This window comes from Vigna umbellata, chromosome 1 (genome assembly GCF_029865625.1).
Source record: "Vigna umbellata cultivar VRB3 chromosome 1, Vumbellata_1.0, whole genome shotgun sequence".
NCBI classification, from domain to species: Eukaryota; Viridiplantae; Streptophyta; class Magnoliopsida; order Fabales; family Fabaceae; genus Vigna; species Vigna umbellata.
This window is the reverse complement of record NC_142165.1, coordinates 26,980,551-26,996,870: the sequence shown is the minus strand read 5'-3', so window position 1 is coordinate 26,996,870 and position 16,320 is coordinate 26,980,551. Positions and strand designations below refer to the sequence as shown.

Below are 16,320 nucleotides of genomic sequence, written 5' to 3'. Positions count from 1 at the left end.
GTGTAAGGAATTAGGGTTTTTAATTAAAAGTATAAAAAATTAAGGGTAAAAGTAAAAAAAAATTAACCTAAGGATATTTTTGAAAAAAATAAGTAAATTGGAGAGGTGCAGGAAGAAGGCGTGCAGGGAGAAGCCCTTTGAAATGTGTTGTGAGGTTTGGCAGCTGATGCTCAATGTTGCATCAAGTTTTAATTTTGGGACTAACAAACTTTTGGGTGTTACTCCCTCCACCACCACATTTTCTCCCTCCACCTCCCCAATTTTATTACATATTTTTTGAATTACAAAACTAACCTTTTATAATTACACAAATAACCTTTTTATTTTTTAATCCTAATTATTTCCTTTAACCCTAAAATCTATCTTTCTACCCCTTCTCACGCACCTCCCAACCCTCCCAGATTCTCATCCAAACTCCATCACATTCGTTTCTCATCTTCCATTTTTTCTCACAAGGTTAGTGATGATATTTTTTTTTTAAGTGCAATGCATATATCTCTGTGCTGTGTTATGTGTTGTGCTCTACTCTGCATTTTTTTGCTGTGTGCGTGTGTTAGGAGAAAGGAAGAAGATAACCGGACCAAAAACGGATGTCGGGTATCCGTTTGGATCTGAAACGGATGTCGATATCCGTCGACGGATGTTGACATCCGTTTTCCCTTAAACGGATGTTGACATCCGTTGACGGATGCTCACATCCGTTTAAAGATTATATGGTTTATATTTTAGGGTTTTATTACGCACCTGCACGCCTCTGAACCTCTCACGTCTCTCACAGCACCTTGAAGCACCACCACACTCACGGCTGAAGATGAATTGCTTTGCCCACTTTCAATCTTACTAAACACAAAGTCCATCACACTCTCACATCACAATTCTATAAAAGAGAAGAAGAAGTGGAACATGAGAGACAACCCAAGGGTAGTGAAACGTAAGAGACAACCTGAGAAAAATAATAAAGAAAAAGAGAAAAGAATGATAAAGAGAATGAATGCCCACGTGAGATTTTAAATAATATTAACCCTAAAATTTTAATAAGGGTAAACTAGGAATGAAAAAATAAAAAAAAAGGCTAAAAGAGGAATGGAGTGGTGGAGGAAGCAAGTTGTGGTGGTGGAGGGAGTAACACCCCAAACTTTTATGCCATTTTGGGCCGCTGTACTGCAACATTTCATATTGGGCTGCTGCAATGGATCTTAAGTGGAACGACATAGTTTTGGAGGCTGAAGCTGCTGCCTTGCAAGGGGGTCAGTAATACATGCTTCATTCAGTAGAAACAGCTCAACCCTCTCATCCTAGGGTTCACATAGGAGAAAAAAAAAGAGAAAGTGGAGCTCTAGGGCTCAAGTGCAACTTACTAGAGTGATGAAGTGACCCCATGCATGTGCACGTGTGGAGGAAGCTCGAATAAGAGTGTTGTGGTACGATCGGAGGGCTGAAGGCGCGCCTCATGGGTAGAGCAGAAAAAACGTTGATCGTCCGATGAGAAGCGAAGCGCGAAACGTCAAAGCTACGAATGTTCTCATATTATTTTCTCTTTTTGTTTATGAACACTGTAAAAAAGGGCTTCCTCTGTAAATAGTAGTTTTGATGGTGGAGGGTGACAGACTGCACCCGTGAGAGGCGATCGTGAGACGATTCGAGAACGCAAGTGTTGAGTAACGCTGGGTGACAGACGCTGGGTGACAGACGCCGTGAACAGGTTTAGGGTTCTTCGTTTTGCTTTAAAAGTAGCTAGGGTTTATCGCGCTTTCTTAGTGTATAGAGAATCTATTCTTCGATTTTGGATTTCATTGAGTTGCGAAGGTGACAGGCCGTGATTTTCAGTGATTTCTGGTATTATGTACTCTTGTTTTTAAAGTTTAATTCAATTTTGATTCCTTTTATTGTTCTTACTTTGGAGTTTTACACTTCTGATTGCTTTTAATTTCTTTCACATGATTTTACTTTTATAGAAATAGAATTCTTTGATTCTGCTTCATGATCTCTAGTTGATTTAGGTTAAAGATGTTTTGGAAATTGGTTAGATGAATGAGTGTGAATTGCCAAAACAGGTTCTGCAATATGAATCAGACTACTCCAAAGTGAGTTTAAATATTTACAGGATGTCTTCCTTGTGACTTATTTCATCCAAATCAATGTGCATCTGTCTATGATTGTATGTCCTGCCTATGTTTTTAATTTCATTCTTTAACTTCTTTGCATTTGCTGGATGTATTGTAATGTGTTTTAGCTTAGGTAATGATCTTTTATTATTTTGAACATTTTCTGTTAAATAAAGTTTTGCTTCTGTTTACATTTCAATTTTCCAGATTCTTAGCTATTTGTTTGACTTGGTTAATAATTAGATTTCTCAATTGTACTATGCATTTCTAATGTCTTTGTAAATCAATAGATCATATTAGCTATAAAAATTAGGTACTGTTTCTATTTTAGGTAGTTTAGATCTCTATTTTCTTTTATTTTCCTTTTAGTTCATATTATTTCTTCTTCTAAACAGATTTTAGTTTTAATTCGTTTCCTTTTAGTTTCATTCATATTACATGTCTCCACCTTGCATTAGTTAGTTAGACTTGAGATTGAAACTGTAAAATAATTCTTGAGGGATCCCTCTTATAATCTTTTATTTATAAAAATAAATGGATACAAGAATACATGATAATTAGGGTAACCTTATACACAATATAATCATGATAAATAGGGTAAGCCTAGACACAATATAATCAAGGTAAATAGGGTAACCCTAAACACAATATAATCATGATATATAGGGTAACCCTAGACAAAATATAATCATGATAAATAGGGTAACCCTAGATACAATATAATCATGATAAATAGGCTAAATATTCTAACACTCCCCCTCAAGCTGGAGCATACAAATTGTATGTGCCAAGCTTGGAATAAATAAACTAAATCAAACAAAATCAACTTGTCTAAAATGTCGAGACAATAGACGTGGTAACTTTGGCTCCGAACAAGATGTACATATGCTTCAGACTATCGAGAAAATGTTTATAAACCAAATTGGACTCACAAACTAGCGTAACCAAAGAGACTCTCATAATCTTATGGAGAATAATATTGGACAACCACGAAACTTCGTCTAGCACCATGAACCTTCAAGTAGGATGACTTTGACAAAGTTGATTTCCATAAAAAGTGAATGACAAGTGGTAGACAATGACAAATTGCAGAAACTGGATTGCCATGAAGTAAGGATGGGGCCTACATGGCTAAAAGCGACAAACTGCAGAGACTGGATTCCATTGAGAAAGGATGGGGCTTGTAGTGGCTAAAAGCGACAAACTACAAGGATTAAATTGCCATCAGTGGCTGATGGGGCCTGTAGTGGTTGAAAGCGACCAAACTGTAGGACTAAACTGCCATCAAGTAAGGATGGGGCCTGTAGTGGCTAAAAACGACAAACTACAGGGATTAAATTACCATCAGTGACTGATGGAGCCTGTAGTGGTTGAAAGTGACCAAACTGTAGGTACTAAACTACCATCAAGTAAGAATGGAGCCTGTAGTGGCTAAAGGAGATCTGTAGGGATTGCCATCACTTACTGATGGGGTCTGTAGTGGCTGAAACAAACTGTAGTGACTAAACTTCCATCACTGATTGATGGGGTCTGTAGTGGCTGAAACATACTACAGGGACTAAATTGTCATCATTGACCGATGGGGGCTTGTAGTGGTTGAAAACAACAAACTACAGGGACTAAATTGCCATCATTGATTGATGTGGCCTGTAGTGGCTGAAAATGATGATGCACCAATGACAAATCATGAACGTGGAAGATCATAATTGTCTCCATAATTCATCAAAGCATCCAAAAACAAATCTGACAAGGGACTGGTGAAATTGTTTGACTAAGATTCTTAATCTTTCTAGAAATAGACTCTCCCTCATGTCATGAGCAACCTTTAACCCATGACTTTAGTGTTGAAATTCCTTGGTGTTAACTAGTTGATAACACTGACTCTCCTTAGAGACTTTTAAATAAATGACACAAGTCATCAAGAACATCACAATTGCTACAATATGCAAAGCTAAACAAATATTATCAAAGGAGGCTAAGGAATAATGCTGAAACAGAGGTAAAATGTTGAAACAGAGAGTTTATTTTCTATTTGGTCGAGCAAGAAGAAGGACAGTGGCGCGGTGTGATTCCGACACCGGGAAGGTGGCATGTGACAAACACGTACCGGAAGCTTATCAAAGAGAACTCGTGCATGACAGCGCATGTGGATGAGAATGAGGCAACGACTAGGGGTGGGTCGCGCTCCTCAAGGCACACAAAACCCCTAACTTTGCCAGGGAAAATGTGACGATGACGGAGGTAGATGTCGGACCGATGTTGCATGCATTGCGGCGCCTGGATGAGAACTAACCCTCTTGCTCAAGGAGACGATCTAGATCCAATAGTCGTCGGACTAAACTGTGGCAGTAGATGGTAACAAACGACAATAGACGATGGTCGGCAGTGGACAATGACGAACTATGGGCAGCAGCGGACAGCGGTGGACGGTGGGAAACAACGGACAGTGGCAAATAGTGGCGAACGACGTCGGGAACAGAGGTTGATGGTAACAAACTTCTGTGGACAACTCCTCACGGTGGCAAAATATTGTTAGATGGACAATGACAAATGGCACCAGACAACGACAAACGGCTCTAGACAGCTCCAAACGGTGCCTGAACAACGACAAACAACGCCAGATAGCGACAAATAGTGCCAGATAGTTGCGGACAACAACTAAGGTTTGGAGACTAGACACAAATCAGAATTAGACTGCTCATTGAGGTATTTCACAAAAGATGAAATTTTAAGGCCGTTGGTGGTGGCGGCTACTAGCCACCGGCAGCAACAAATATAGAGTAGGAAGAGACTCAAAGAACCTGCTCTGATACCAACTTGATATTGAAACTGTGAAATAATTTTTGAGGGCTTAATTGATCCTTCTCATAATCTTCTATTTATAAAAATAAATTGATACAAGAGTACATGATAATTAGTCTAACCTTAGACACAATTTAATAATGGTAAATAGAGTAACCCTAGACACAATATAATCATGATAAATAGGGTAACCCTAGACACAATATAATCATGATAAATAGGGTAACCCTAGATACAATATAATCATGATAAATAGGATAAATATTCTAACAGTTAGTAAATAGAATAAAAGCAAGAATTAACCAAACACTTTAAACTTAAATTCATTGAGTCCTAGGATTGATATTCTGGTCATCCCTATATTACATTAGTGGGAACAAATTTAGTTATGCTTTAGGAGGCTATAAAGCAGTTTAACAAATGGTGTCGTTGCCGGGGATCGAACCAAGGCCACCTGCGTGACAGACGGGAATACTTACTCGAATATCCGCTTGTCACACGGATGACCCGGGGACTTTGGCGACTTAAGTTTTAGAATTGTAGAGTTAGCCTTGTAGGTTTTTATTTTTCTTTTTCTGTGTGTATAACATTAGTTGTTGAACTTTTTTTAATCTGTAAATAGTGGGTTCTCGTCCTATTTTTCTTCTATGTGTTTGGTATAATCTCTGCTTGAAGTATATTCCAGGTCCAAAATAGGTTTTACATTAGACTGGAGGAGATGGTTGATTCTCGGGACTGGTTATACAAGTTGATCAAGAGAACACCTAAGTTCCATGGGCCAGCACATGAAGACCCACACAAGCACATGAAAGAGTTTAGTTGTGTGTGCTCCTCCATGATGCCTGCTGGGGTTTCAGAGGAATCAATGCTGATAAGAGCTTTTCAATGTCCCTGCAAAGTGTAGCCAGAGAGTGAACGATCTACCAACATTATTCTTTTAAAGGTTGGTAGGAGATGCATACAAGATTCCTCAACAAGTACTTTCCAACAGCAAAAGGAGTTAACCTCAAGAGGGAGAGCACTGCCATTGCATAGTCTCAAGAAGAGAGTCTGGCTAAATATTGGGAAAGATTCAACAATCTATGCACAATTTGCCCCAACCACCAGATTTCAAAGCTTAGGCTTCTAGTCTACTTTTATGAGGGTCTGCTTTACAAAGACAAGGTGTTGGTTGACGCAGCAGTTGGAGGCTCTCTACTAGACAAGACCCCAACTGAGGCAAGAAAGTTGTTGTGCAAGCTAGCTGAAAATGACTCTGATGATGCAATTGGTGAATCAAGAAAACAAGTTTTCTCTGAGCTTAATATTCCAATTAATATTGTTGATGTTCAACTTCATTTTAATGCTTTTGATCTTTTGAAAGTTGAACCAATAAAAATTTGCCTTCAACGGTTTTTTTTATGCATTCTCATAGTCTTCATTCAACATTTGACATAGAACACATTGATATATATGTTGTTTTTCCATATTCTTGGACTGACTTTGAGATTGTTTCAGTGGAGGACAACTTTTTAGAGTGTATAGATGCACCCATTAAACTTCTTTATACTAGTAAGATTGTTTTTGATGAGCTAGTCCAGGTTAACTTTGATCTTGATCTTACTAATGGTCTATCTGAAATGCACACTGTTTTCAATATTTTACATGAGTTACCTGCTATGCCTGATCTGTTTGATCATCGTGAAATGTTACAGGAAATTTTTGTTGTGAATTGTATAAATGCATCTAATGATGGGTGCTCTGATTTTAATACATTAACTTCTGATGAACTGCTTGATGATCTGATGGATGACTCTGATTTCATTCTTGAAAATTATGCACAATTTTATGATTCAATTGTTCATATTAACTTTGATTTGGATGATGTAGCTGTTAAATCTGCTGAGATTGATGATACACTTATTGCATATTCTGATTTGAAGGAGGCTGCATACACTAAAGGCACAGAGGAGCTTTGGTTGTTGCAGCAAGGTGTGTTGTACACACAGAATCAGCAGATGCCAGTCATGAATAGAGAGTTGTTGCTGCTGCAGTAGAAATATAGAAAGGAGAAAGGCATTGCAGCCATGAAGACCTTACACAGAGGAGCTAAACATATTGGAGGAAAACCAATAAGCTCATTCCTTACCCTTCTTTTTAATTGTAGCTATAGGTTTCTTTTGTTAGATTGCATAATAATAGGTAGTGTAGAGAATAATAGGATAGAAAATCTGTTGTTTTACATAAAAATTAAAAAAATCATTTTTGACTTGTGGCCAATTTGAAAAAATGTCTTCTTATTGTAGCTTTGTAGTTTTAGTTTTCTTTTTCCTAATTCTGTTCTGTACATGTCTTGTTCAATTTGTGTTTCCTCAATTCCATTTTTGTATAATTTTGATTTGGTTTGATCTGTATATATCTGTTGTTGTTCTGCGTTGACTAGGAAACCTTACTCACTCACACATTGAGGGCAATGTGCCTCTTAAGTGTGGGGGTGAGAAGGTATATGTCCAAATTTTTTGTTTCCCCTCTGATATAATTATGTTAATATGTGTTTTCGTAGTAAAAATTAGGGGTATTTTTTCTTCTAAGCTCTTTTTCCCTTTAGTTGTAGGTCTGATTGAGTTTGTAAATATTGAGCTTTTAGTTGTAAATAGCCATTCTTAATTTTGGTTTGTAAATACCTAATTTTTTCTATTTTTAGGTTTCATTAGGTTGTTTGTAGGATTGTTTAGACCCTATTCTTTCCATTGTTTCTGTAATTAGAAATCATATTAGGTTCTTTTTCTTCTATTCTTGTTTCTTGTTTCATGTTGTGTTTTTAGCTTTCAATTAGTAATTGTCTTAGGCTCTCTTTTACTATTTTTTTTTCTCGTAGAGCTTTGATGTAATAGTTGTTTTAGGTTTTAGTTGAGTCTAGTTATCTTTGTATACGTTGTACATAGTTTAGGTCATGCTGTTAGAGATTTTTAGGTTTTGTTAGGTTTTATCTCATGCTTTTATTTATTTCTTATTGATTCAATTCATTTCTCAATTTATTTCTCTTAATTAGAACTATTAATAGTATTTTCTGCTTTAGATTCAAGTAGAAGTTGTTCTAGCATATTTTTGCATCTAAGTTCAGTCCAATAAAGTAATTTTTGCATAAAAGAGGGTAGCAATTCAGTTTTGGCAAAATTCTTAACCTTGAAGAGATTTTGGGCCCAAATTTTTTTTCTTTCTGGTGTGATTTCATGCATGTTTGTCTTTATTTCTGATTTTGCATTGATTCTTTGTGATAAGCTTGCTCTTGGTAGAATTTAGACATGATTTAGGAATTCTTTCCTTTTATCCATAGCCATTTAGCTTTATCATTTCAATTTCTTACCACTGTACCTTTATTTTGAGCTTTAGCCTTTTTTTTGTTTTCATTCATTACAAGCCCTTTTTACCCCATCATTAATCAACCTTTAGAGACTTGTGAGAAGTAGGGGGAGCTGAAACTTGGTGAGTGAAATAGAAAAGAAAGGCCATAAGTGAAAAAAAAGGAGTTGAACAAATCTGGTTGTTTGAAAAAGAAAAGAGAACGTATGGAAAAGAGAAAAAATAGCAAAAGAATTGAAAAATGAGACCTGAAAGAGTTTAAAAACCAGAAAGAAAGAAATGAAAAAATTAGACTGGCCAAAATATCAAAAACAGTGCATTGAGTTCTAGGATCTTTCCTCATCTTCACAGTTTCTATATTTCCATTAGCCTTGTGTTTTCTAACCTTTCATGCCATTACATTACAAGCCATTAAAGACCTTTTGATTTAGATGAAACCATGAGCTGAGCATTGTCGCTTAGAATCTTTTCAAATTTAAGAATTGAAATTAACATGTTATGAGTGAGTGAAACAGGACAACCCTAAACAGTTGAGTGAATTTGAGTGCAAAAACTTGTTCCTGTGAGGCTGAAAATGATTTATGCTTTTCTGAATGTGTTCATTGCTGAAATTGCCTAAATTTAGTTGTTTTTCAAATGCTGGGATTGCTTATACTAAGATTTAATGTTGACAAATATGATTATGCAGTTCTGAATGAATGAAATGGCTGGAAAATGATAGAATTGACAGGATTGAATTAGTTGTGAATAGGTCTTGTGTTTCTGAGTTTTTGGTTAAGGTCTTTTCTTTTATAGTTTGAGTCTTTATTTTCTTCTTTTCGTTTTAGTTTTCCCTACCCAAGAGGGCAATTTTCTAAGTTTGGGGTGTGATAACTCTCTAAATTTACCTATTTTTTTATGTTTATAAGATAATTTTAGTTTCTTTTAGCTTCTTATTTCTAGAATTATGATAGTTTATAGATTTTTCTTCAATTTTAGAGTTTTGTAAAAATAATACTAATTTTGTGTTTTTAGATGATAAATAGTATTTTTCTTATAAATGATGTTTTGTTTTTTTCTTTAAATGTAAACATTTATTTTTAGAATTATAGGATTTTATTTTGCTGATTAAAACTCTTAAATTCTTTCTTTCATGCAAATTAGGAGATGAAGAAAATACATTGGATTGGGTTAAAAGGGTGTTGTTTGGGCCAAGCTCTTAATGGGCCAGCGTTATTAAAGAGCCTAGTGTTTTAATTTTGCTGGCAGTGGCTGAAGAAATTTGAATTGGGTCAGTGCTGGAATGGTTGTGCTAAAGAAAGCTATTTGGGCCAAGCAATCTAGGCCCACGCTGATTTGAAAGAATGGGTTGAAGCGTTTGGTGCGGATTAATGAAACGCAACATTTCATGGGATGTTGCTCCCTCCACCACCACCCTATACTTCCTCCATCTCCCCACATTATTTTAAATACAATTGTATCCTTAAGTTAAAAAGATTTTTACTTTTACCCTATTTTAAATAAATTGAAACCCTAATTTTACTTTCCTAGCACCCATCCACGAAACTCTCTTCCCCTTTCCCCATTTCCGTTTCACCTCCCCACCTCCCGCGCTTACATTCCTTTTTCTTCCGAGTTTTTTTTTTGGTTTGAAAGCTTCCATTGCCGCCGTAGTGTGAAGGAGTGTCGCTGCCGTGGTGTGGAGGAGCGTCCAGATCGTCGACCAACGTAAGGAAGTATACATCAACGGAAGTGACATCCTTCAACGGATGTCCCCTAATAAAATAAACCCTAAAATAAAAAACGTAACCTTTAAACGGAGGTGACATCCTTCAACGGATGTCAACATCCGTTTAAGGAAAAACGAATGTCGACATCCGTTTTACCTTAAACGGATGTTGACATCCGTTGAAGGATGTGACCTTCGTTTAAAGGTTACGTTTTTTATTTTAGGGTTTGTTTTCAAGGTTTATTCGAATATGCACCTGGAGGAAGCACGACAAGCATTGCACCATGAGAGCAAATGCACCACGAGAGGGAGACTGCTTGATAATTCTTTCCACCACCACCAACCTTTGCAACTTGTAGTATCTCACAACGACGAAAGAAAGAGAGAAAGAAGTATAATGTTAAAATGAAAGAAAAGTATTTTACTCATGTACGGGACTAGAATAGGTTATTTGTGAAATAGGTTGTGAATGGGTAAAATTAAAAAATAATAACTCTAAAAATAAAATTTTATTGAGGAGCAAAATAATAAAGGGGAGGTGGAGGGAGAAAGGTGTGGTGGTGGAGGGAGCAACACCCCATTTCATGCTACAATTATCCAAAGCTGAAGGGGTCTCTATACTTCGTGTTTCATTCGTGCAAGAGGGGGCTTCTTTCCCCAAATTTTCTCAACCCTCAAGTTAGGGTTTGTCAAGCGCAGAAGAAGAGAAGCAGAGCTCCATGGATCAATTGGGACAAAGACCAGAAGATCCGCAACCCAAAAAGAAGTTAATCGGCCCAGAAGATTGATCGGGCAAAATGGAAGTTGGAGGCACGTTGCAGAATGGTTTAGAGTTCGTTGAAAAATAAGAGCGCGAAGCTTCCAAGTTTGTTTTTAGTTCATTCCCTTTTCCCCTTTCTTTCTTTTTCGTTTTTTGACTTTCCCTATATAAAGGGAAGTCTTGTAATGTGTATAATATGTGTGTAGTGAGTGACAAACGCTATACTTAGATAGGGTTTTTGATTCTCTTGCTTTAGTTTAGACTTTAAGCTTTCGTAGAGGGTAGATACGTTCTGTGCTTCACTAGGGTTCTTGGATCTTTCCATTGGGTGAAAAAATGATGGAATCTTTGACTCTGGTATCTTGTATTTGGATTTCAGCTTTCAATAAAAATTCTATGTTTGAGTTGTTTCTTTTTACATTCTTGATTGCCACTGTTTCAATTTACTCTTCTACCATTTAAATTTCCAGTCTTGTTATTTTAGGATTCTTATCTCTTACCTTTATGTTTCTCGCATCTATTTTGTTCAATTTGATTTTATGATGTTTTTGGTTAAAGCTATAATTCTGAGTTAGATGTGCAAAAAATTGGGGGATTGAATGAGAATTACCACTTTAAGTTCTGAAATATGAACTAAAAAGACCCCAAAGATGACTTAACTTTTCAAAATGTCTTTCTGAGAGTAATTGAGATTCTTTTGTCCAGTTTAATGCACATTTATCTTTGAATTCTACTTTTACCCAATGTTCTTAATTTGTCATTTGGATTTTTAGTATTTCTGTTTATGGCATTTTAGGTTACTTTAGTTTGGAAGTTGATATCCTTTGTTTCCTTTCAATTTGTTCTGTTATATGAAGTTTCAGATTCAATACATTGAGATGTTATTTTCTGGACCATGTATATAGGTATTCTGCATTGATTACATGTTTCATGCATTGCATTCGTTTTCATGACTCAATTTTGGTTTCTTTCATGTTTCAATTCTGTTTAGTTTCTATCTTTTTCAATATTCTTGTTTCCAGTTGAGATTTAATTTCAAACTTTGCATGATAGCTTTTCATCCATAGAATTAGGATCATTTTCATGTTTCAGTTCTTTCATTAGTACTTTTTTCTTTCTTCTTTTTGTAAAAGAATTGTAGTGTAACTTTAGGCTTTTGCTTATTAAGTTTTACATACTCTTTCTTCATTGCATCTGATTCATAAAGTACGTATTAGTTTCCTTTATTCATACATCCATTAGATAGGTTTAATCATGTATTTGCATTCACTTTCTTTTATTTGTAATAATGCATTTTTCCCCACCTAGTTTTTTTAGTAAATAGTAATTAGTTTTCTTAATCATGTAACTAGGTTTTGTTGGCTTTGAGGCCCCTAAAAGTTGTTTCAACAAGGAGGCCTATTTGTGGAAGCTCTTTCTCCAAAAGTTTGAGATATATTGGCCATATGGTTCTTGTTGAACTGATTAAAATTCAATCACCCAGCTCCGGTGCTAATTGTTAGAAATGAGAAGCCTTAAATCCCAAACCAAGAAGGGAGGGGGGGAGGTAAATTGGTTTTAACCTATTTTAAATCTTTTTCAAATTTTTATGAGTTCTTGAGTCTTGAAATCAATAGTCAAAGATCAATGAATCAACTAAGTAAAAAAGAATGAAAGAAAGATCAAGACACAACACTCTAGACTGGTTCGACTATCACAAGCTTACATCTAGTTCTCCTTCAACAACCTTAGTTGAAGGGAATTCACTAATAAAGATTTGAGTTTACAAGAATACAATGAAAATCTCAATTGCACTCCTCATACCACTCAAATCAAAAATAGAAAATACAAGAGAGGAATCTCTCACTGTCAAACAACAAAGAGATGAATCACTCAATCTCCTACAAATCACAAGAGCAAACACCAACTCTCAACCTTGGCTATCCACGCATAGTATTCAATATTACATATTGCTGAAGAACCTGATTGAATCACACTTTTCAAAGTGGAGATGAATAAGAAACAGTGAAGTCCAAATGTCTTGAATGAATTCTTGATATATGATCGCCAATGAAGCTTTACTTCCTCCAAGTACGTTTCTTTAGAGCACCTGCATTCAAAACTCAAAAAATCTATTATATGAAAATTAGAATGTTAAAGAAATAGGTCTCGAGTGAGGTTTGTATAGAAAATTCAAATCTTGACACAGTTTAATCGATTATATTATCAGCATGAACTATTATGCTTTTGCCTCTGTTTTAATAGATTATTACACATGTATAATCAATTAATGCAACACGTATGCCTATAACTACTACTTCTAACAGTCGAAATAGATTAAGCTTCCTGTGTAATGGATTAGACCATGCTTTCTGTTTTAATCGATTATAGAACTTATGTAATCAACTATCCTGCCTATTATTCATCCATTGACCTTTCTTAACAGATTATGTTTATCTCTCTGTTTTAATCGGTTATGTAACTTATGTAATCGATTATAATAGAGTGATTTGCTCCAGTTAAACTTTCTAAGTGTTCTGTCTTAAACTAATGGATTATACCATTTATATAATCAATTATTTATAACAGAAACTAGATTTCCAATCTGTTTTAGTCTTATTTCATTCATCATGAATGGATTCAAACATCTAGCACTAACATGTTAAAGATATAAACACTTGTTATGCAATTTTATCGTGTAAGAATGATTAAAACCATTATTAATCATTTAACCTTATTCATCATAAAAACCGAAATGTATAGAAGCTTGACTTCCCCTATCAACAATTAATAGTCATCAAATAATTATCAACATAACCAAGTCAAACTAAAACATAAACATTTGACTTTATACTGGGCGCACCCCTTTTTTTTCTCACTTACACCCACCAATGAGGTGTGAATCACTTCTCTTTTAAATTGGATCCGACATGGAACCCACTCTCTCTTAGTTCTCACTTTTGTTTTTTTCACTTTATATATAAGCATGCACTTTCAATATTACATTTGCGTGATTTGTAAACCAATTCACCAAAAGAACATAAAGCACCATTAAAATATTCAACATTCTTTAATATCGCAAGTCCCACACAAAAGAGAAAATTGATACCAATTATCTCAACCAAGTGGGCGGGAGAGGTAAATTTGTTAGCCCTTTAAAAAATTTGATCTTTCAAAAGCTTTTCAAAATCTTTGAGATTTTCTTGGAATGCAATCTAACAAGTATATGAACAACAACAAAAGCAGAAGAAAGGAGAGATCAACACAAATAATTTATACTGGTTCGGTAAAGCCTACATCTAGTTTGCTTTCAACAACCTTAGTTGAAGGAAACCACTATAATGATAGAGTTATACAAGCAAGAATAGAGAGAACTCTCCTCTCAATGGACTCTCCTGCCTAAACTCAAAATCCTTTATAGCATAAGACGTGAACACCTTATAGTCTCAAAAACCCAGAAAGCAATCCCAATTTTTTGTAACCTTAGCCTATAAATAGAGGTGCCCTTCATCATGTAATCACCTTTGAATTAGAGCAAAGTTATGCTGCCATTTTTGTGCCACACTATTCTTTTAAGGTCACCCTAGGCTAGAGCAACCCAAGTGGCTTCCTCTAGCCACCTTACTCCCAGAGTTGGCCCACTTTGAAAGTGACTCTAGTGAGGATGTTAAACCCACTTTGAAAAATTTAGCAAAAGAGCTAAAGTCACTTAAAATTTGGCAAAGGCAAGAAACTCTTCCCAAAGAAAAAGAAAGAATTGAAAGAGAAGAGTATCTTGCTAAGTTTCCTTAATGAGAAACAAAAAAAAAAAGCCCAAGAGAAAATAAAGAGAAGTAGGAGTCATTCAAGGAGGAGTTCTAAAACCCCATCTCAACTCACACACCCATATAGAACTCGTGATAGAGAGCATACTTCAAGAGAGATTAGAGTAGACCTCCCTTATTTCCATGGTAAAGAAGATGTTGAGGCATACTTAGATTGGGAGATGAAAGTTGAACAACTCTTTGAGTGTCATCAAGTGAGTGAGGAAAGAAAGGTCACATTCGCCACATTTAGTTTCTAAGGAAATGCCATGTATTGATGGACCTCCCTTGTGAGAGAGAGAAGACTCTCTAATTTTCCCCAAGTCACCTATTAGATTGGCTTGAAATGTGCCATGAGAAGAAGGCACATTCCCTCATACTATCATAGGGAGCTAATGGAAAAAGTCCAAAGGCTCCAACAAAGAGACATGAGCATTGAGAGCTATAGGCAAAAGATGGAGCTCTACATGTTGAGGGCGGGAATTAGGGAGGAAGAAGAGACCACCATCTCTAGGTTTCTAAGTGGTCTTAATCTTGAGATAAGGGATAGAGTGGAATTGTTGCCCTACCAAGACTTAAATGACCTTGTACAAATTTGCATTAAGGTAGAGCAACAACTCTTAAGAAAAGGTTTGAAAGCTTTCCACTCCAACTCTAGTGTTAAGAAAGACTACAAGAGGGAGGGTAAGCAAGTGGTAAAAGAAGAACCCTCTAGGAATCTAGGGAGGGAGAAGAGAGAAAAGAAAGAAAAAGAGAGGCCAAGTGTGGGAACATCATCTCATACTCACACTAGTGAAATTAAGTGTTTCAAGTGTCTTGGTAGAGGTCACATTGCATCACAATGCCTCACCAAAAAGACCATGATCTTAAGGGGTATTGATGTATATAGTAGCCAAGATGAGGAAAGTGAGAGTGAGAGTGAGAGAAGTGGTACAAAGAAACAACAAGAAAACGCAAGTGAGGATGCCCATCCTTGTGAGGGAGAACTTCTTATGATAAGAAGGGTTCTTCATAATCAACTTAGTTCACAAGAGCACACAAAAAAAGATAACATCTTTCACACTAGATGTAAAATCTTAGACAAAACATGTTCCCTTGTTGTGGATAGTGTCTCCTGTTCAAATTGTTGTAGCACTAGGTTGGTTGACAAGCTTGGATTACCTACTTTTCCTCATCCTCAATCTTATAAACTTCAATGGATCAATGAGCACAAGGAATTGGAAGTTAATCAACAAGTGATGGTTAAATTATGCATAGGGAGTTATGAAGATAGTGTGCTATGTGATATAGTACCTATGGATGCTTGTCACATTTTATTCGGAAGGCCTTGAATTTTTTATAGAGAATCCCTACATAATGGCCACACCAATGAAATAACCATCACTCACAATAAAGAGGAGTTTGTAGTTTATCCTCTCATACCTTCTCAAGTGGAAGAGGATTAAGCATAAATGACAAAGAAAATTGAAAAAGAAAGAGATAAAGAAGAAGGTAAAAAGAAAATAAGACACCTTTTGTTCTAAGTGTCAAAGCATGATTCACAAGTCTCAAGAGTGCCCCAACAAGAAAATTATGATGTTAAGGGCCAAAAGCTTGTGTAAAAGTGTAAAGGTCTCCTTGCCATCTTCCTCTAGAAGCATGGCAAGAAAAGACCCAAAGCATCCTTGTGTGGGAAATAAAATTTTCAAGAAAAATGCTCCTACTTTCCAAGACTTTAATCATTCATTTGATTTAAGGTGTATCATTATTGGGAGCTATATCTTTCACATACTCACTATTAGAACACTTGTTATAACTTGTGTTATAAAATGGGTATTTGAC

General features: G+C 35.9%; 1 pseudogene; it reads left to right on the top strand.

Annotated features, from left to right (window-relative positions):
• The first annotated feature begins 1,189 nt into the window (after positions 1–1,189).
• Positions 1,190–15,830, top strand: LOC148205030 (uncharacterized; annotated as a pseudogene).
• Positions 15,831–16,320: the final 490 nt, after the last annotated feature.